Below are 17,588 nucleotides of genomic sequence, written 5' to 3' on the forward strand. Positions count from 1 at the left end.
TAAGTCCTCTGAAAAGCAGCCAGTGCTGTTAACCTCTGAGACATCTCTCCCCCCTCTTTATTGGTAATGTCAATAGACTCCAGTGGAACTGAGTAGTATACTACAGGTTCCACCTAAGTGTCTATTACAATGTTGCAAAGGAGGTTGTACAGTTTTGGTGACTGGCTTTTGGGTATGAAATTTAATGTCTCCCCACTTTGCACTCTAAAAGTTATCCCAAGATACACGTGTCGTTATCACACATTGGCCAGTTCCCTTCTGAGTCAGTGGCTCTCTCACCTATATTAGTACTACATTGTGTCAAAGAGTATACAGTCAGTTTGGTATTGTAGATTGGGTAACTGTTCTCTATTGCACATGCACTGTGTGTCCTGAGGACAAGAAACTTGAGTTTCAACAGCTTACCTGTTGGATTTCTTAAATACACCAAATCTAGAAAACTTCAGATGTGAGTGACCTTGAACTCTCCACGCAGCTGTGGATGACTTTGAACTCCTGATTTTCCTGCCTCTACCTCCAGATCCTGGATTACAGATATGTGTCACCACACCAAGCTCAGAGAACTTTCTGAAGTGTATTTCCCACTTCTGATACGTGTGATTTAGTGACATTCAAAACCTGTTTATTGAGCACCTGCCTACCATTACCATGATAGCTACCATGCAGGGAAGGCAAGATGGGTAAGAGCATGCATGCTCTTTGAGAGCTTTGCAGGAGGGGAGGGTGCAGGTACATGCGTGCCAAAGTACAACTTATCCAGCTTAATTCCCTCCTTTAGCCTTCTTGAGACAGGGTCTTTTTTGTTTCTGTCATGCTACAGACCCCAGGTAGCTGGTCCTTGGACTTCCAGGTGACTTTGTCTTCACCTCCCATCCTGGAGGGGGGGGGGGTAAAGAACACAGATGCATGCTGCTGTATTGGGCTTTTTGTTTTATTTTGAGACAGGGTCTAACTATGTAGCTCTGACTGTCCTGAAACTCACTGTGTAGACCAGGCTGGCCTCGAACACACATAAATCCTCCTGCCTCTGCCTCCTGAGTGCTGGGACTAAAGGCTTTTGCCACCACCACTGGTTGGGATTTCTAAAAAAATATATAAATTTGGGCTGGAGAGATGGCTCAGCGATTAAGAGCACTGGCTGCTCTTCCAGAGGTCCTGAGTTCAATTCCCAGCAACCACATGGTGGCTCACAACCATTCATAATGAGATCTGGTGCCCTCTTCTGACCTGCAAGCATATATGTAGGCAGAACACTGTATACATAATAAATAAATCTTTAAAAAAATATATATATATATTGTCATATGTGTGTTAGATAGATGTGTGTGTCTGGATATGTGTGCCACAGTATATGTGTAGTGGTCAGAGTTGGTTCTCTCCTTCCATTTTTATTGTGGTTTAAAAAAATCTAGCCCAAGTTGTCAGGCTTATGGGGCAAGGGCCTTTAACCATAGAGCTGAGGAAGCAAATAAATCTTACATAGTTTTAGCTTTTGTGGTGCTTAAGATTGAACACAGTGCTTTGCACATGCTGAGCACACACTCTACCACAGAGCTGCAACCCCAGCCCAGGCGGTGGTGGCACATGCCTTCAATCCCAGCTCTCAGGAGGCAGAGACAGACAGACCCCTGAGTTTGAGACCAGCCTGGTATATACAGACTGAGTTCCAGGACAGTCAAGGCAACACAGAGAAACCCTGTCTCAAAAAAACAAAAATAAAACCAGACAAACAAATAAATGTAGGGTTTCTGGCTGGAAAGATGGCTCAGCAGTTAAAAGACTTACTGCTCTCACAGAAGTCCTGGGTTTGGTTCCCAGTGCCCACATAATGGCTCACAAACATTCATAAATCTAGTTCCAGGGGATTCAGTGTCTTCTCCTGACCTCCTTGGGGACACCAGGAACGCCTGTGGTTCACATACATACATGTGAGTAGAACACTTTACACATAAGATAAATAAATCTAAAATGCTTTTCAAGGGTACAGTTTCATGAATTTTAAAGCACATTCAGAGTTTTGCAATTTCACTTGCAGTCATTTTGGAATAGTTTTGTCATTTCCCAGAGAAGTGCTATCTATGAGCGGTTACCTCCCATTTCCTCCCAGTTCTCCCAACTCTACGAAAATACAGATCTGCTTTCTGTCTCCTGTCCCTTGGTTAATTTTTCTGTATATCCCATAAATGACTGTGGTGATATTTTATATATGCTCTAACAAATAAAGCTTGTCTGAAGATCAGAGGACAGAGCCAGCCACAGAGTTAGCCATAGAGGCCAGGCAGTAGTGGCACACACCTTTAATCCTGACACTCGGGAGGCAGAGGCAGAGGCAGACGGTTCTCTGTGAGTTCAAGGCCATCCTGGACTACCCGAGATTAATCCAGTCTAAAAGAGAAATGGAGCCAGGCGGTGATGACTCACTTGGGAGTCACATGCCTTTAATCTTCACTAGGAAGGTTGAGGCAGGAAGTGATAGGGCTGGGTGGAGAAACGGATATAAGGCCGGAGGAGACAGAAGTTCAGCCTCTCCTATGGGCTGAAGACCCAGGGGCATTCAGTCTGAGGATTTGTGGAGACAGAATCTCCCTTTTTCAGCTGAGGAGTTGGTGGGGTTAGAGGTGGCTGTGGCTTGCTCCTTTGTCTCTCTGATCTTTCAGCATTTACCTCGATATCTGGCTCTGAGTTTTTATTATTAAAACCAATTAGAATTTGTGCTACATATGACTCTCCTATTTTTTTTTTTTTTTTTTTTTTTTGGTTTTTCGAGACAGGGTTTCTCTGTGTAGCTTTGCGCCTTTCCTGGAACTCACTTGGTAGCCCAGGCTGGCCTCGAATTCACAGAGATCCACCTGCCTCTGCCTCCCAGGTGCTGGGCTTAAAGGCGTGTGCCACCACCGCCCGGCCTATTTTTTTTTTTTAAGACAGGGTTTCTCTGTATAATCTTGGCTATCTTGGAACTTGCTCTGTAGACTAGGCTGGCCTCGAACTCACAGAGATCTGCCTGCCTCTGCCTCCTGAGTGCTGGGATTAAAACCCTGGACCACCACCACCCGGCTAGTATGCGGTTCTTAAGAACAGCCCTCTTCTCAGTTGGCCTGGAACAAAGGTTCATCCATGTTGGAGCATGTGATAGCGCTCGGTTCTTTTTATGGCTGAATAGTATTCCACTGTACACATCTTGTTTGTCTGCTCTTTAGCTGGTCAACATGTTGAGTTCTTCCCACCTGCTTGCTGTTGTGCAAGACACAGGTCTGGATGTTCTTGTACTGGTGTTTTTGTGGCCCTGTTTCCAGCTCTCTTGGGTCTTCCTAGGGGTAGAGCTACTGAGTCTCATAGTATCACTGCTTAACTGTTGCACAGAACACTTGGACTGGTTTTTTACATTTTTTTATTTTTATTTTTGCCTTAAAGTCCATTTTGTCTGATATCGTATCTCCCCATAGCTACTCTGGCTTCTTTATAGTCTATTAAGTCTGTATTTCTTTTTTTTTTTTCCTTTTCTTTCTTTTTGTTTTTGTTTTTGTTTTTTGAGACAGGATTTCTCTGTGTAGCTTTGCGCCTTTCCTGGAACTCACTCTGTAGCCCAGGCTGGCCTCGAACTCACAGAGATCCACCTGCCTCTGCCTCCCAAGTGCTGGGATTAAAGGCATGCACCACCACTGCCCGGCTTAAGTCTGTATTTCTTTCTATCCTTTGAAAGGCCTTTGTATGTATCTTTGAATTTCATCTATGTCTCCAGAAGATAATGTACAGTTAGGGCTTACTATGTAGTCTGATGATCTCTGTTGTTCTCAGGTTTGATCAAGTGCCCTACCCACTGAGGTATCTTGCTTTTGTCTCACTCTGCCCCCCCCCCCCAGTTATTAAAGATATGTTTTGAAAATGTTATTGGTTCACAATTTCATATATAGATAGGTATACTTTATGCCCCTCTGTTATTCTCACTTTCAATTTTTTAAGAGTTATTTTATGTGTTTGGTGTGTGTAGGTATAAGCACTCACATATAGGTCAGAGAACCACTTTTGGGAGTCAATTCTTTCCTTCTGTCGTGGGATCTGGAGATTGATCTCGGGTCATCAGCAAGCAGCTTTGCCTGCAGAACCATCTGGCTGGACCTCCTTTTTCTTTCTTTTAAATGTTTATTATATTAATTTCTCCCTCCCCGTGTGTGTGTGTGTGTGTGTGTGTGTGTGTGTGTGTGTGTGTGTGTGTGTGTGAGAGAGAGAGAGAGAGAGAGAGAGAGAGAGAGAGAGAGAGAGAGAGAGGTGTTCATGTGGAGATGTATTTCAGTAGGCAATCTAGTCCTTTAATAATACTGGCTACTCGAAGATGACAGATTGCTCAGTGGTTAAGAGTCTTGCCTGCTTTTCTAGAGGACCAGTTCCTGGCACACACACAGCAGCTCACAACCAACTATAACTTCAATTTTAGCGGATCTGATTCCCTCTTCTGGCCTCTGTAAGTACCAGTCATTCATGTGGTGCACAGACGTATATGCAGGTAAGCACCTACAGGGTTCTCGTGACCAAATGAAAATAATCTCAGCGCTCAGGAGGCACAGGTAGCTGGATTTCATGAATTCCAGGAATAGGAATTTGGGATCTTTCTCAGAAGGTGGCCCAGGTCTCAAGTATCCCACATCCCTTCCCTATTTCTTAATTTGGTGTGTGAGTGTGTGTGTGTTTCCCTGGTTTTGTTTGGTGTTTGCTTTTGAGACAGAGTCTCATTATGTAGCTTTGGCTAATCTGGAAGTCACAGAAATCCTCCTGCCTGTGCCTGAGTGCTGAGCTTACAGGTATGGAATACCACATTCAGTCCCTCTTTGTGTGTTTTAAAGATTTAATTGTTTGAGTGTTTTGCTGGTACACAGGTGTAGCATGAGTACGCCTGCTGCCTGTGTAGGCTAGAAGAAGGCATGAGATGGCTGGAACTGGAGTTTTAGATGGTTGTGATCTGCCTTTTGGGTGCTGAGAACTTAGCCTGGTCCTCTGCGAGAGCAGCCAGTGCTCTTAACCGGGGAACCATCCCCACCCCACCATTTGTTTTCCAATGTGGATTTAATTCCTAATCAGTGCCACTCGCTTTCAGCCTGAAGTCTTTCTTATGTTATTTCTTGCAAGGTGAATCAGTCAGCAACAAATCCTCTCAGTTTTGGATAATCTGGGCATGCCTGTACGTTTGAGTTTTTTTCTGACTATAAAATTCTTGGTTCATGGGTGTTCTCCCCACCCTCCAGCAACTTGAATATGCCATCTGATGGCTTTCTGGCTCTGTTGTTTCTGGTGAGCTACCGAACTTTTTATAGCTCCCACTAGGTTGCTGCTTTCCGGATTTTCTGTTTTACGTGGCTAGCACTTTTTTTGTTTGTTTGTTTTTTGTGAGACAGAGTTTCTCCATGTAGTTTTGGTGCCTGTCCTGGATCTTGCTCTGTAGACCAGGCTGGCCTCGAACTCACAGAGATCCGCCTGACTCTGCCTTCTGAGTGCTGGGATTAAAGATGTGTGCCACAATGCTTGGCTTTCTTCACTCTTTTTGAAAGATTAAAAAAAAAAAAAAAACTGAGGGGACTGGACCTACCTGGACTGAGTCTACCAGGTTGATCTCAGTCCGAGGGGAAGGCTTTGCCCTGGAGGAGGTGGGAATGGGGGATGGGCTGGGGGGAAGGTGAGGGGGGCGGGAGAGAGGAGGACAAGGGAATCCGTGGCTGATATGTAGAACTGAACTGTATTGCAAAATAAAAATTAAAAAAATTAAATATTAAAAAACAAACAAACAAACTTCTAATTATGTGAAGGCCTGCCTGCCTGTGTGTTGGATATGTATGTGCACAAGAGTGCAGGCATCCACAGAGGTCAGAGGGCATCGGATCCCCAAGAGCTGGAATTTCAGGTGCTATGAGCCACTTAACACAGGTGCTGGGAGCTGAACTCTGGGGCTCTGCAAGGGCAGTACCTACGCTTCGGCATCTCTGCAGCCCGGAAGCATGAGCACAGATTTAGGTTTAGAGGAGAGTTAAGCAGAACTCAGAGACATCCCATAGCCCCCTCCTTATCAAAACCCCCCTCAAGAGCTGTGCACTGCTTCAGATACTGAACCGTCACCCCCCTGTCACCTGACATGTGCCGTTCATGTTAGCTTCACTCAGAGCTGGTATCCTCTGAAGGACATTTTTGTTTTGTGACCGATAGCTAATGTCTTAGCTGGCAAACTTGACATTGTTGGCCCCAGCATGTCTTTCTAAGTCCAGAGGTAGACCACAGTCAATTTTGGAGAAAGAGCTGAGGGAAGCCACCCCTAGAGATGGTATCAGAGAGGATGAACTGGGTTTGCAGTGTGCCAGCTCTTCCGTTCGTCCGTGGGGTAGTTAGAAGGCTACAGGCCACACCCACCCTCACGGAAGGTTCAGGAACTCTTGATATTTTTCCTCATGTGTGTAGATATCTTCAACTTCCATTATGTCTATAAACATGCCTAGAGTATACTTTGCTATTTAAACTTCAAGAAAATTCATGGAGTTAAGGTGGTTGAGATTGATGATTCTTTTTCTGGGGGGAGGGGAGGGGCATATTTCCAAGACAGGGCTTCTCTGTGTAACAGCCCTGGCTGTCCTGGAACTTGCTCTGTAGACAAGGCTGGCTTCGAACTCAAAGATCCACCTGCCTTTCCCTTCTGAGTGCTGGGATTAAAGGAGTGGACCACCACTGCCTGGCTAGAGATTTGACTCTTTACCTTGTATGTTAAGACATCTCTTGGCAGAAAACAAGTGACACACCACTTTCAAGATGACTGAGTCACTAGAGAAGGAAGGAATGACGTCACATCTGACCCGTACTCCAGGCCCTAATGCATTCAGTTAGTTGCATTAATTCATTAAAAAGATTTTTTATTTTTAAAGTGAAATAATAATTTAATGATTCGTTTTTTTTTACTTTTATTTATTTATATTGATAGAGTCTCACTCTGTAGCTCAGGCTAAGTTAAAATGAACTCTGTTGTCCACTTTGGACTTCTAGCTCAGCCTCCAGAGTGTTGGCATTACAGGTGTGAACCACCGTGCCCAGTTCATTAATTCATTCAATATATTTAGCATGTGACATATAGGTATTGTGTTAGGTGCTTCTAAAAAACAAGAGAGAACTGCTGCCCTCTCGGAGTTCTCGGGGTCAATTGACGTGTGTGCCTACGTTCTGGTGTACTTGGTTGTCTTCTTTTACTTTCTGTTTCGGTTATTGGGAGACTGGTTCTTACTCTAGCCCAGGCTGGTCTGGAACTCATTAGGTAGTCCAGTCTGGCCTCAGGTTTATGGCAATCCTCCTGCCTTACGCTTCCGAGTACTGGGACTAAAGGCGCCTGCCATCACACCTGGCCCTTGCCTCGTTCCTAAGGAATCTCTTCCCTGTATGTTTTAGTACCAATGGTGCCCTGCTGAGGATGGGATACTGATCTACTTTTCATTTTGTATCATTAAGGGAGATGTGTTCCTCTGAAGAACTAAGATCTTCAGTTGTTTGTTGTTTTGTTTTGTTTTTCTTTCTTTTTTTTTGAGACAGGGTTCCTCCATTTCCTGGCTGGCCTGAATTCACTATGCAGACCAGGGCAGCCTTGAACCACCTGCCTCTGCCTCCTGAGCACTGGGATTGAAGGCGCGCATCAAAATGCCCTTGCCAATGTTTACATATTTTTAAAGTCTCATTTCTTTCTCTTTTTGGGGGCTTTTCTGTAAAACTTAGCAAGTTCTGGCAAAGGGGTTCAGAGCCTAAGTGCAAACCACTGCTCACTCCCTTCACTTCAAAGTTGAGTTGTATCTCTAATTAAAATGTTAACCGACTTTTATATTTGTACTTTTCTTTTTTTCTGGTCCCAGGGACTGAACCCAGTGCCTTGAGCTTACTAGGTAAGCCAAGCCCTCTCTTGAGCCAAATCCCTAACCCCTGAACCTTTCTGTATTTGATTTTTATTGTCTGTAGTAAGTATGCACTGTTGATTGAACCAGAGGAAATATGAAGGCTAATTTGATTTCCTCTTGTCCAGTTCCTTCAGGTCTTAGCAGGAGTGTAGTAATGTGGCTTAAACATTAACCCAAGTAAAGTTTGTTCTTGCTCCTTCTCCAGGATATATATTCTTACCTCTGTCAGTATTAATTCCCGCCGCCCTGCTTTCTAAGTTAATTCTGAATTAGCTCCCACAACCAAAATATTATTTAATTCTGTTCTTTTAAACATCTTTCAAATATCAATTCCCCTTTTCTTACAGGCAAGGTCTTACAGAGCCCAGGCTAGTCTCAAAGTCACTATGTTGAAGGAGAGCTTTGAATTTCCGATCTTCCTGCTTCTATCTCAATGCTGGGATGATGCGTGAGCATTGTCATGACTTGGCAGTGTGCTGGGGATCAAACCCAGGGCTTTTCATATGCTGGGCACTCAGGCTGCCAACTGAGCTACATCCCCAACCCTTTCCCCGTTCATCTCTCTCCTTATTCTCTCTATCCCACTTGGCCATTGCCTAAACTGGCTCTTTATCATCTCACCTATATTACACATCACCCTCCTAATTAATCTACCCACCTCCAGCTGCATCTCTGTCCAGTAAGGTCTTCTAAATCACGAGTCCCTCCTACTTAACATCCATCACTGGCTCCCCACTGTCTATGAGAGTCTGAATCAGAATGTCTCAGACACACTGGCTTACACATTCAGCTCTGTCTCTTGTTGCCTCTCAGGAAGTGCCCTATAGTTAAGGATCCTCTGCTACCTCTGTGTTTCATGGATCTGGCTCCTTTTTATCTTAAGGGTTTGGATCTTGTTTTCCTTTTATTTTGAAAATTCCTCCTTCCTTTCCCAGACCACTCTTCTCCTACTTAGAAGTTCACCCGCCCCTCTACTCCAGGCCACCTGCTCCTGCTACATCCAGAAGAACAGCAGCGGTGACAGTGGTAGCCAAGGTCTGTAGGGAAAGCCTTGAAAACACGGACTTATTAAAGACAATGACCCTATCAGGCAGGCATTGCTTTAAGCTTCTTTTTATGGTAACATTTGTTCCACTGTTTTCAAATGGCTTAGTTCGCTCTCTTCAAGAGACAATCAACTTCGTGTCCCCAGCAACTGGCTATAAGTTCTGTAAATGTGTCTTGGAATATGATGAAATTAGCAGGATTTAACTAAGCCTTGATCGCAGGATTAAGGGATGGGAGATTTTACAGGCCAGTTGGGGAGACACCTGGGTTCCAGTCAGAGAATCTGGCGTTTCTCTAGCCGCCTTTGCACTAGATGTTATCACCACCCTCCTAGTTGCTCAAGGAAATGACCTGGAGTTACCTCCAGTCAACCTTTGTTCACATCTGCCCCCCCCCAGGGAAGTACCCTGGACTCTTTCATCTTTTATTTCCACAGCAGCTACCCCCAATGCAGGTGACTCCTACTATCTACACCATATACTTCCCCAATGACTTCTTTATTCTCTTCGTTCTGTCTCTGCTACTCTTCAGAGATCGTTCTCTATAAAACAGGTTAAAAATGTAACATAACAACCCTAGATGAAAACACAAAACAACAACAAACAGCTGGCTAGGCAGGTTGGCACTGGCCTTCCCAGCCGAGGCAGGTGGATTTCTGAGTTAGAGGGCAGCCAGGACTACATAGTGAGACCATGGTTCACCCCCCCCCCCCAAAAAAAAAAAACAAACACAACCCTTTCTTTCTTTTGCACTTATGAATAAGAATCCAAAAAACAAAAACATAAAAACCCAAAAAACCCAGGATTGGGTCCTGCTCAGTGATCCAACCTCAGTGTGTCCCTCCCCCCCACCCCCCACCAAGTGCGCTTCAGCTTCCTGCTCCTCAAACCAGCCAAAGTTGTTCAATATATGGTCCTTTACACTCATTGTCCTCTGTCTAGAATGTTCTTCCTGCCTATGGCTGCATAACTAATTCCCTTTCCTTATTTAAGTCTTAATTCAGATCATCCTAGAAAAAAATCACCCATGCCTTTGTCTTTACGAAAGTTAAGGGGTTGATTGTATGTAGCTTATGTCCTCAAATTCTGTTTTATGAAAACCCAGGAAAGCTTTTAAATTACTTACGGCACTATTTCACATCTTTCCCTGACCACTCTGTATTTTCTCCTAACACTTACCACTACCTGCAATTATCTGATTATTTTTTCCCCCACTAGAAACACACACTTGAGAGACTGTTTTTTGGGTTTTTTTTTTTGTTTTTTTTTTTTGAGATTGGGTCCCTTTAAATATCCCTGGTTGTCCTGGAACTCACTGTGTAGACCAGGCTGGCCTCCAACTCATAGAGATCTGCCAGCCTCTGCCTCCTGGGTGCTGGGATCAAAGGTGTGCACCACCACCCCCAGGAGTGTGTTACCCAGCTTAGTTTTTTTTTTTTTTTTTTTTTTTTAAAAAACTGAATAAATGAAACAATGAAAAGGCACGTGTCTTCTTGGTGTGAAAAGGAGGTTGTTATAAGAGTCCCCACAGAAGTGAACTCCTGAGTCCCAAATGGGGACAGGAGGAGAAAGCACAGACAGCAGAGCCCTTCCAAATGCTATTACCCAACTGTTGACAGAAGCATTAATGTCCCAGAGGAGGTAAAAACTGGGTAGATCTCTGCAGAGCCCAGCTCTAAGGTGAGCAATGCTGTTTGCTATGGGCAGGCATGGAACTCCTTGCTTGAAAGGTCTACAGAGCAGGCAATTCTTTTTTTTTTCTTTTTTCTTTTCTTTTCTTTTCTTTTTTTTTTTTTTTTGGTTTTTGGAGACAGGGTTTCTCTGTGTAGCTTTGCTCCTTTCCTGGAACTCACTTGGTAGCCCAGGCCGGCCTCGAACTCACAGAGATCCGCCTGCCTCTGCCTCCCGAGTGCTGGGCTTAAAGGCATGCGCCACCACCGCCCGGCCGAGCAGGCAATTCTTTAAGGGTCAGACATTTGTTCAGGGCTTCTGACCTGGAGAGGAATGGTCAACCCGACAGAGTAGGACTGACTGACTAGGGAAGCCCGTTTACCTGACATTATTTCGCAGGCCGACAGGGACTCTTCAGTCTCTTTCTTTTAGCTTTCTCTCTCACCCTTCTTTATCCTAAATTCACCCACATCTTTGCTTTTGAGAAGTCCAAGGCCTAAACTGTTTTATCTATGTCCCAAATCTACCCCTATCAGTTTTTTTAAAATTTATTCCCAAGGATGCTTTTTAAATTACTAGATTGTCCCATTACTTCCAGTGACTCATTTCTGCCTTTTCTAGTTTGTGTGTTACTAAAGGACAGACTCAGCCAAGTAGAATTTAGACCACAGAGCGACTTATAACAGGTTTTCAGCCACTGCTTCTACCTCCTTCCTTAACGGTCGGTTTCAAGATCCCCGTTAGCGCCAGACACCCCTCGTCCCACGCTACCACGCAGGCTGCCTTTTCGGACTCTCAGGAAGTTGACTCGGTCCCCTCTCAGCCACATTGGAGGAGGAGGAGGAGGAGGAGGAGGAGGAGGAGGAGGAGGAGGAGGAGAAGGAGGAGGAGGAGGAGGAGGAGGAGGAGGAGGAGAAGGAGTTGGAGGAGGGTCGCGGTGGAGCCGGAAAACTCGGTAGCTGGAGAAGCGCCGCGGGTACCCAGGCGCTGGGGAGGGGGCGTGGCAGTGGGCGTTGCCCCGCGCCGCAGGACCACCAATGGCATCCCGGAGCTCGGGGCGATGCGCGTGACGCAGCCGCGGGCTGGGAGGTTGGGGCGGAGAACGGGGGGTGGGGGCCAGCGCTTTATCTTCCTCCGCAGCCGGGCTGGTGGCGTTGCGGACCCGCGTCGGGACATCGTTCCGCAGCGACCCTCCCGCGGCTGTCCAACCTATCGCCCGGACCGCCGCCGCTGCCCTCGGGCCGCAGGTAACCCCCAGCTTCCGCTCCCCTCCTCCTCCTTTTTTCCAGTCCAGGTCCACCCTGCGCCCGAGAGGAAGGGGGACTGCGATGGCGGCGCCGCTCCGGCTCTGCGGGCCTGGCTTGGGCCAGACTGTCCCGCGGAGACGCTGCCGGCCGCCGCCGGGGGAGGGCGGGAAAGTTACCCATCGCCATCCTTTTCAATATCAGTAATGGTTTTGATGTCCCCCGAATCAATGTGGCTTCTCTCGAGCCAGTCAGTAGTAAAGAAAGTTGAGAATTAGAAGTCATCGCATTCTTTGAAAAGCGACATCAAAAAATGCGCTCAGGAAGTCAGTTTTTTTTCCTGATGTGGGCGGGGGAGATGTGTGTGAGGGGAAAGATGGCACTACCAGACACCAGTCTCCATATGGGCCGGGGCGCCAAAACCTTTAGTCAAGCTCGTGTTCTGTTTTTAAGTAGCAGGAGGGAGTTGTTAAGTTTGTCTTTGATTTTAAGTGTTAATATGCATGTAACTTAAGCGATATATATATATATATGCATTTGTGAGAGATTACTCTAAGCTCCATTCTCTGCATTTTCTGTAAAAGTCGTTGGTCACTGTAATATTTAAGTGGTTGCCACTTTTTTTCCTGCAAACCACTTGCCTTCTTCCTTGATGCAGAATCCAACTTGAATATTTTTTTTCTCTTGTTTGCTTTAAAGTGGGACATGTAAATGACTCGTTAAAAAGCCAGCTCAGACAAGCACGCGAGTGGGGATTGCAAAGAGCTCTGATGCAGCGAAGAGTAAGCGGAGTAAACGTGGAGAAGCACACGGCTTAGTGTGTCACGTGCTTGGAACTGGTCAGGGGTTTCACGTTCCCTTAGGACTCAGACCAAGGTACTGAGTGCCTGAGCTCCTGCGGTCTTCAAGCCTGGGCCCGGTTCGCCGAGCTCCAGCTTCCTTTCCTGTCCCTGGAAAGCTTCCTCTTATCTCCTGGAGCATTTGCCCCAGGCTATGTGCTCTTTGCTCTTTCCCCTTCTCCCACCCCTAAGCATTCCTCAAACGAAAGATCACTTCCCTGTGCGAGCCACTCAGCAGCCACTCGTGAGTATAAGCCTGCTAGCACTCTGCCTCTTACCAGCAATTAGTCCATCAGCTATTGCAAGTAGATGCCTTAATTGTTTTCTAGTGGATTTCATGAGGCTAGACTATCTTTTTTTTCTGTCTTCTCAGGGTCTGGCCCAGTACCTGGCTGGAACAGAACTAAAGAGCTGGAGGGCCAAAGAAGGAACTTTGAGAAAACATTAACTAGGGAGAGTGACTGTTTCCTATGGAAGTTCCATTTGTCAGACAGGAGACTTAAGTTGTTTTTTTTTTCCCCCACATCGAATAACTAGTTATATTTAATCATTTGTAAGTAAAATAAACTCAGCTGTAAATAAAATTTGCCCAAGTCTTGTTAATTGACCCATTCTGGTAGTTACGTGAAAGAGTTGTAGGGTAGGACGAACCATTTTTGGAGGGGAGAAGATGAAGACATTATGCTTTGGATTGTTAATTTCCCCCCCTCCTTTTCTCCTTCCTTCCCTCCCTCCCTTCTTTCTATTGATAGGCTCTCATGTAGCCCAGGCTGGCCTGACATTGTGTAACTGAGAATGATCTTAAACCCCTGGTTCTCCTGCTTCCCCCACAGGTGTGTACCACTGTATCCAGGGTTGGACTGTAAATTCTATCACAGTGGTTTCTCTTTTCCCCTGAACCTTAGGGTGATGTAGGAGTCATTCACCTGCTGTAGATACCCAGTATTTATTTGTGATACAGATTTACAGGTTCTTTTGAAATCTTTGTTAATGAGAACATTGGAGGCAGGCTAAAGTTGACATTTCTTTGGGACATGAATCATTTATTTCTCTAATTCCTTTTATTTGCTTTCTGGAGACAAGGGAGATGCTTACCACAGAACATTACGTAACTTCCCTGTACAGATTGGTTTCTTACATTCTTGTCTAATCAGTGTGTTGTATTTTATTGGTTGTGCGTGTGTGTGTACACATATACACACATGACACTGTGAGTATGGAGGTCAGAGGACTGCTTAGTAGAGTTAGTTTTCTTCTACCTTTATGTGGCTTCTAGGGATTCAGCTTGGGTTGCCAGGCTGCATGCAGGCATTTTTCTCCATTCAGCTATCCCGCCAGCCCCACTGGTCAACTTTGTCACCTAAAAGGAAGATAGTTCCACCACACAATCTAATACATCTTTGCAAATGGGGTGGAAACCTTTGTGGTGGGTCAGGCCTAGTACTTTGGGGCAGAGAGGGCAGGCAGATTTGAGTGAGGCCAGCCGTGGCTACAGAGTGTGAGACCTTATCTCCTCCAAAAACAAACAACAAACAAAACCCCAAACAAGCCAAAAGCACCAACAATAGAAAAGGAGTGCAGACCATCCGTGAGCTGGTGGCGAGCTGGTGGCGAGCTGGTGGCGAGCTGGTGGCGAGCTGGTGGCGAGCTGGTGGCGAGCTGGTGGCGAGCTGGTGGCGAGCTGGTGGCAAGCTGGTGGCGAGCTGGTGGCGAGCTGGTGGCGTGGAGAGCTGGTGGCGCACCTCCCTTGGCGCCCAGCACGGTGGACAGTGCTTGTTTTCTTTTGCTGCTGGGCCTCTTATGAGAACTGTCCTATGATCCATTTTCAGTTCCTCAACACATTTTGCAACCTACTCCAATACATTTGCCCTTTCTGGAACCAGCTGTACATGTAGTTAGTAAACCACCCACTGTTAGCTCATCTCCACATTGTGAAATAGATGTCCCAAGTTCCACGCCCCCCCCTTTTTTTAATAACCTTTTATATATATTATATATAAACACAAAACAAAACCATGCAAATAAAAATGTCATACACCATTCTTTTTGTGTTTGTTCTCTACTTGAATTTTCCATGGTCCTGACCCTGGAGGCTGAATCCTCTCATCCCCCCTACCCCCGATGGCATTCTTTGCTCCTTATTCTCCTTTCAACCTCTTTGCTAAAGTCTTTTTGCTGTTCGTGTTTTAAGTGCTTCATAAATAATACTGGGGAAATTACTTCACCATCTATAAGATGGTGTGCTAGTATCTACTGCTTAGCATGTTAAATAAATGCTATGTAAACAGTGCCTGAGTATTTCCTGGGTGACCTGCCTGGGAGATGTCCTGAACTGTTTGTGCTGTCAGTGAACTTGCCTTAGCTGTTAGTGTGCACTGATGCATCCCAGATCCTTGTCTTCAGTCCAGACTTGTGTGTTCTGCTGGCCTTTTATACCTTGGCTGGCCTACAGACACATAATTTTGGGCTTTTCTATTCTTCTCCCTATAATTAGCATAATGGCATTCCTAGTGTTTCTGAGTTAGCATACTCACTTGGGATCTTGCACCTCTAGCCAGCCACGCCTCAAAGACTTCTCTAATCATTTGTAAATTTATCTGATCTTCCTCATCTCTTCCCACATGTCAGGCGAGTCTTCAGGCCTTATTGCTGTGTATGTGAGCTCTCTGCTGGCTGCTGGCACTCTGATCTTGCTTTTCTTTATCACATCCTTCCCTTTGGTTCTGAGTTACTCTTGCTCAAGATAAATATCAAGTCCCTGTCTGAGAACTTTTTTGTCTTTTGGGTTGAGGGCTGCACTGAGGGCCTCCCACATTCTAGACAGATGCACTGTGATTGAAGTTCACCCTGAGGTCCCAGTCTTCCTTTTTAACAAAGTGTAATTCTAGTGCTGTGTTTGAGAGGGAGAAGAAAAGTAAAAACAAAAGGACTAGAAGCAGGTGGGCGACTAAGTAAGAGATTACCACAGTGGTTAGTGGAGATTTATTTTTATTTCTTTACTTAGTGTGTGTGTTTGTGTGTGACAGAATCTCAATACATAGTCCAGTGTGTCCCCAAACTCATGGCAGCTCTCCTGCCTCAGCCTCCCAAGTGCTGGGGTTACAAGCGTGAGTCATGCCTGGCCTTTGAATAGTGCTTTGAATGAAGTGCGGAGGCAGATGTGGGGAGCGACTGGAATTAGGTGTAATAGGAGTCTAGAGTCAAATGGATTTATCTTGGATTATATGAGGAAGACTAAGTTTCGAGGGAAAAAAAACAACTTGTGCAAAGAATGGTTGCCATTACTATGAACCGAGATGGAGATGACCAAAGTGGAACTGGATAGAATGTCAGTAGTTCTGGCTGAGTGTGATGGTGCACACCTATAGTCCTCGCCCTTGGGAGGTTGAGGCAGGAGGATTGCCTCATATTCAAGGTCAGCCTGGTCTATAGAGCAAGATCTGTCCCCTAAAAACAAGAGTGTCAACAGTTGAGTTTGGGTCATTTTCAAAATGTCTGTTGGACACCTACGTGGAGATGTCAAGTGGGATGGTGGGTTTGCTCATCATCAGACCATGGTGGGGAATGCGGTATCAAAGAAGTGGTGTGAGGCTATCAGGGAGTGGAGCTTGGTGGCTGGAACATTAACAGTATCAGAAAGTGTCATGGATTGAAGATCAGCTCTACAGAGCCTGGTTACTGAATGGATCTCTGAATAGATGCTGAAATTAAAAATATATATGGAAGCTGGTTGGTGGTAATGTACACCTTTTAATCCTGGCACTTGGGGGGCAGAGCCAGGCTGATCTCTTGAGTTCAAAGCCAGCCTAGTCTACAGTTCCAGGATAGCCAGAGCTACACAGAGAAACCCAAACCAACCAAACACAAACACTCAAAAACCAAGAAACCTTAGTATAAAGCCAGGCCTGATGGTGTACACTCATAATCAGAGCACTCTGGAGGCAGAGGCAGAAGGATCTTTGCAAATTCTAGGCCAGCCAGGTCTACAAAGTGAGATACTCCACTCTCCTGCCCCCCTTCCCCTCAAAAAAATCCAAATATTTTGTACATATAAAGCATAAATATTTTTTAAAAAAGCTGTTTCTTTTTTTTCTAGTTTGATAAGTATTGCACTGGTATACTGTCTCATGTTTTGAGTAATAAACTTGAATTTGGCATTCAGTTTTAATCGTTTATTTTATATGTATGGGTGTTTTGCCTGTAGAGGCCAGAAGAGGGCATCAGATCCTCTGGGACTGGAGTTACAGGTGGTTGTGAGCCACCCTGAGGGTGCTGGGAATCAAACCCGAGTCTCTACAAGAGTAGTAAGTGCTCTTAACCACCAAGCCTTCTATCTCTCCAGCCTGACACTCAGTTTTCAATTTGTTTATTTTACTGTCTTTTAAATTTTTATGAGTGTGTGTGTGTATGTCTTTCTCTGTGTGTATATGCACCTGTATATGTGTGTGTGTGTATGTCTTTCTCTGTGTGTATATGCACCTGTGTGTGTAGGATCCTTTGGAGGCCAGAAGAGAGTGTTACAGGAGATTGTGAGCTGCCCACCCATTGTGGGTGATGAGATCTGAACTTGGGTCTTCTGCAAGAGCAGCAAGTGCTGTTAGCCACTGAGTCATCGCCTCAGCCCTAAGAGTTCCTATGTTTATTTTTTTTAGACTGGGTCTCACTTTATAGCCCTGACTGGCCTGGAACTCACTACGTAGACCTCCCAGAGGTCCACCTGCCTCTATCCCGAGTGCTGGAATTGTAAGGATGCACCGACACCCCTGTCCTGAGTGCCCATTTTAAAGCCCACATTATCCCTTGTAAAACTCCTTTTTGCTCTACCAGTGCCCTTTTTATTTCTGATTTCTGTTTCCTTCAAAGGAATCCTCAATGTTCACT

At 45.4% G+C, this 17,588-nt stretch overlaps 1 protein-coding gene across 1 annotated transcript in view; it reads left to right on the forward strand.

Annotated features, from left to right (window-relative positions):
* Nucleotides 1-11,735: 11,735 nt before the first annotated feature.
* Nucleotides 11,736-17,588, forward strand: part of Soat1 (sterol O-acyltransferase 1) — a 47,808-nt gene continuing 41,955 nt past the window's right edge. The window contains exon 1 of the mRNA XM_059280730.1: nt 11,736-11,871. The gene's annotated coding sequence lies outside the window, so the exon portion shown is untranslated. The remainder of the gene's footprint in view (nt 11,872-17,588) is intronic.

This window comes from Peromyscus eremicus, chromosome 15 (genome assembly GCF_949786415.1).
Source record: "Peromyscus eremicus chromosome 15, PerEre_H2_v1, whole genome shotgun sequence".
Taxonomy (NCBI): domain Eukaryota; kingdom Metazoa; phylum Chordata; class Mammalia; order Rodentia; family Cricetidae; genus Peromyscus; species Peromyscus eremicus.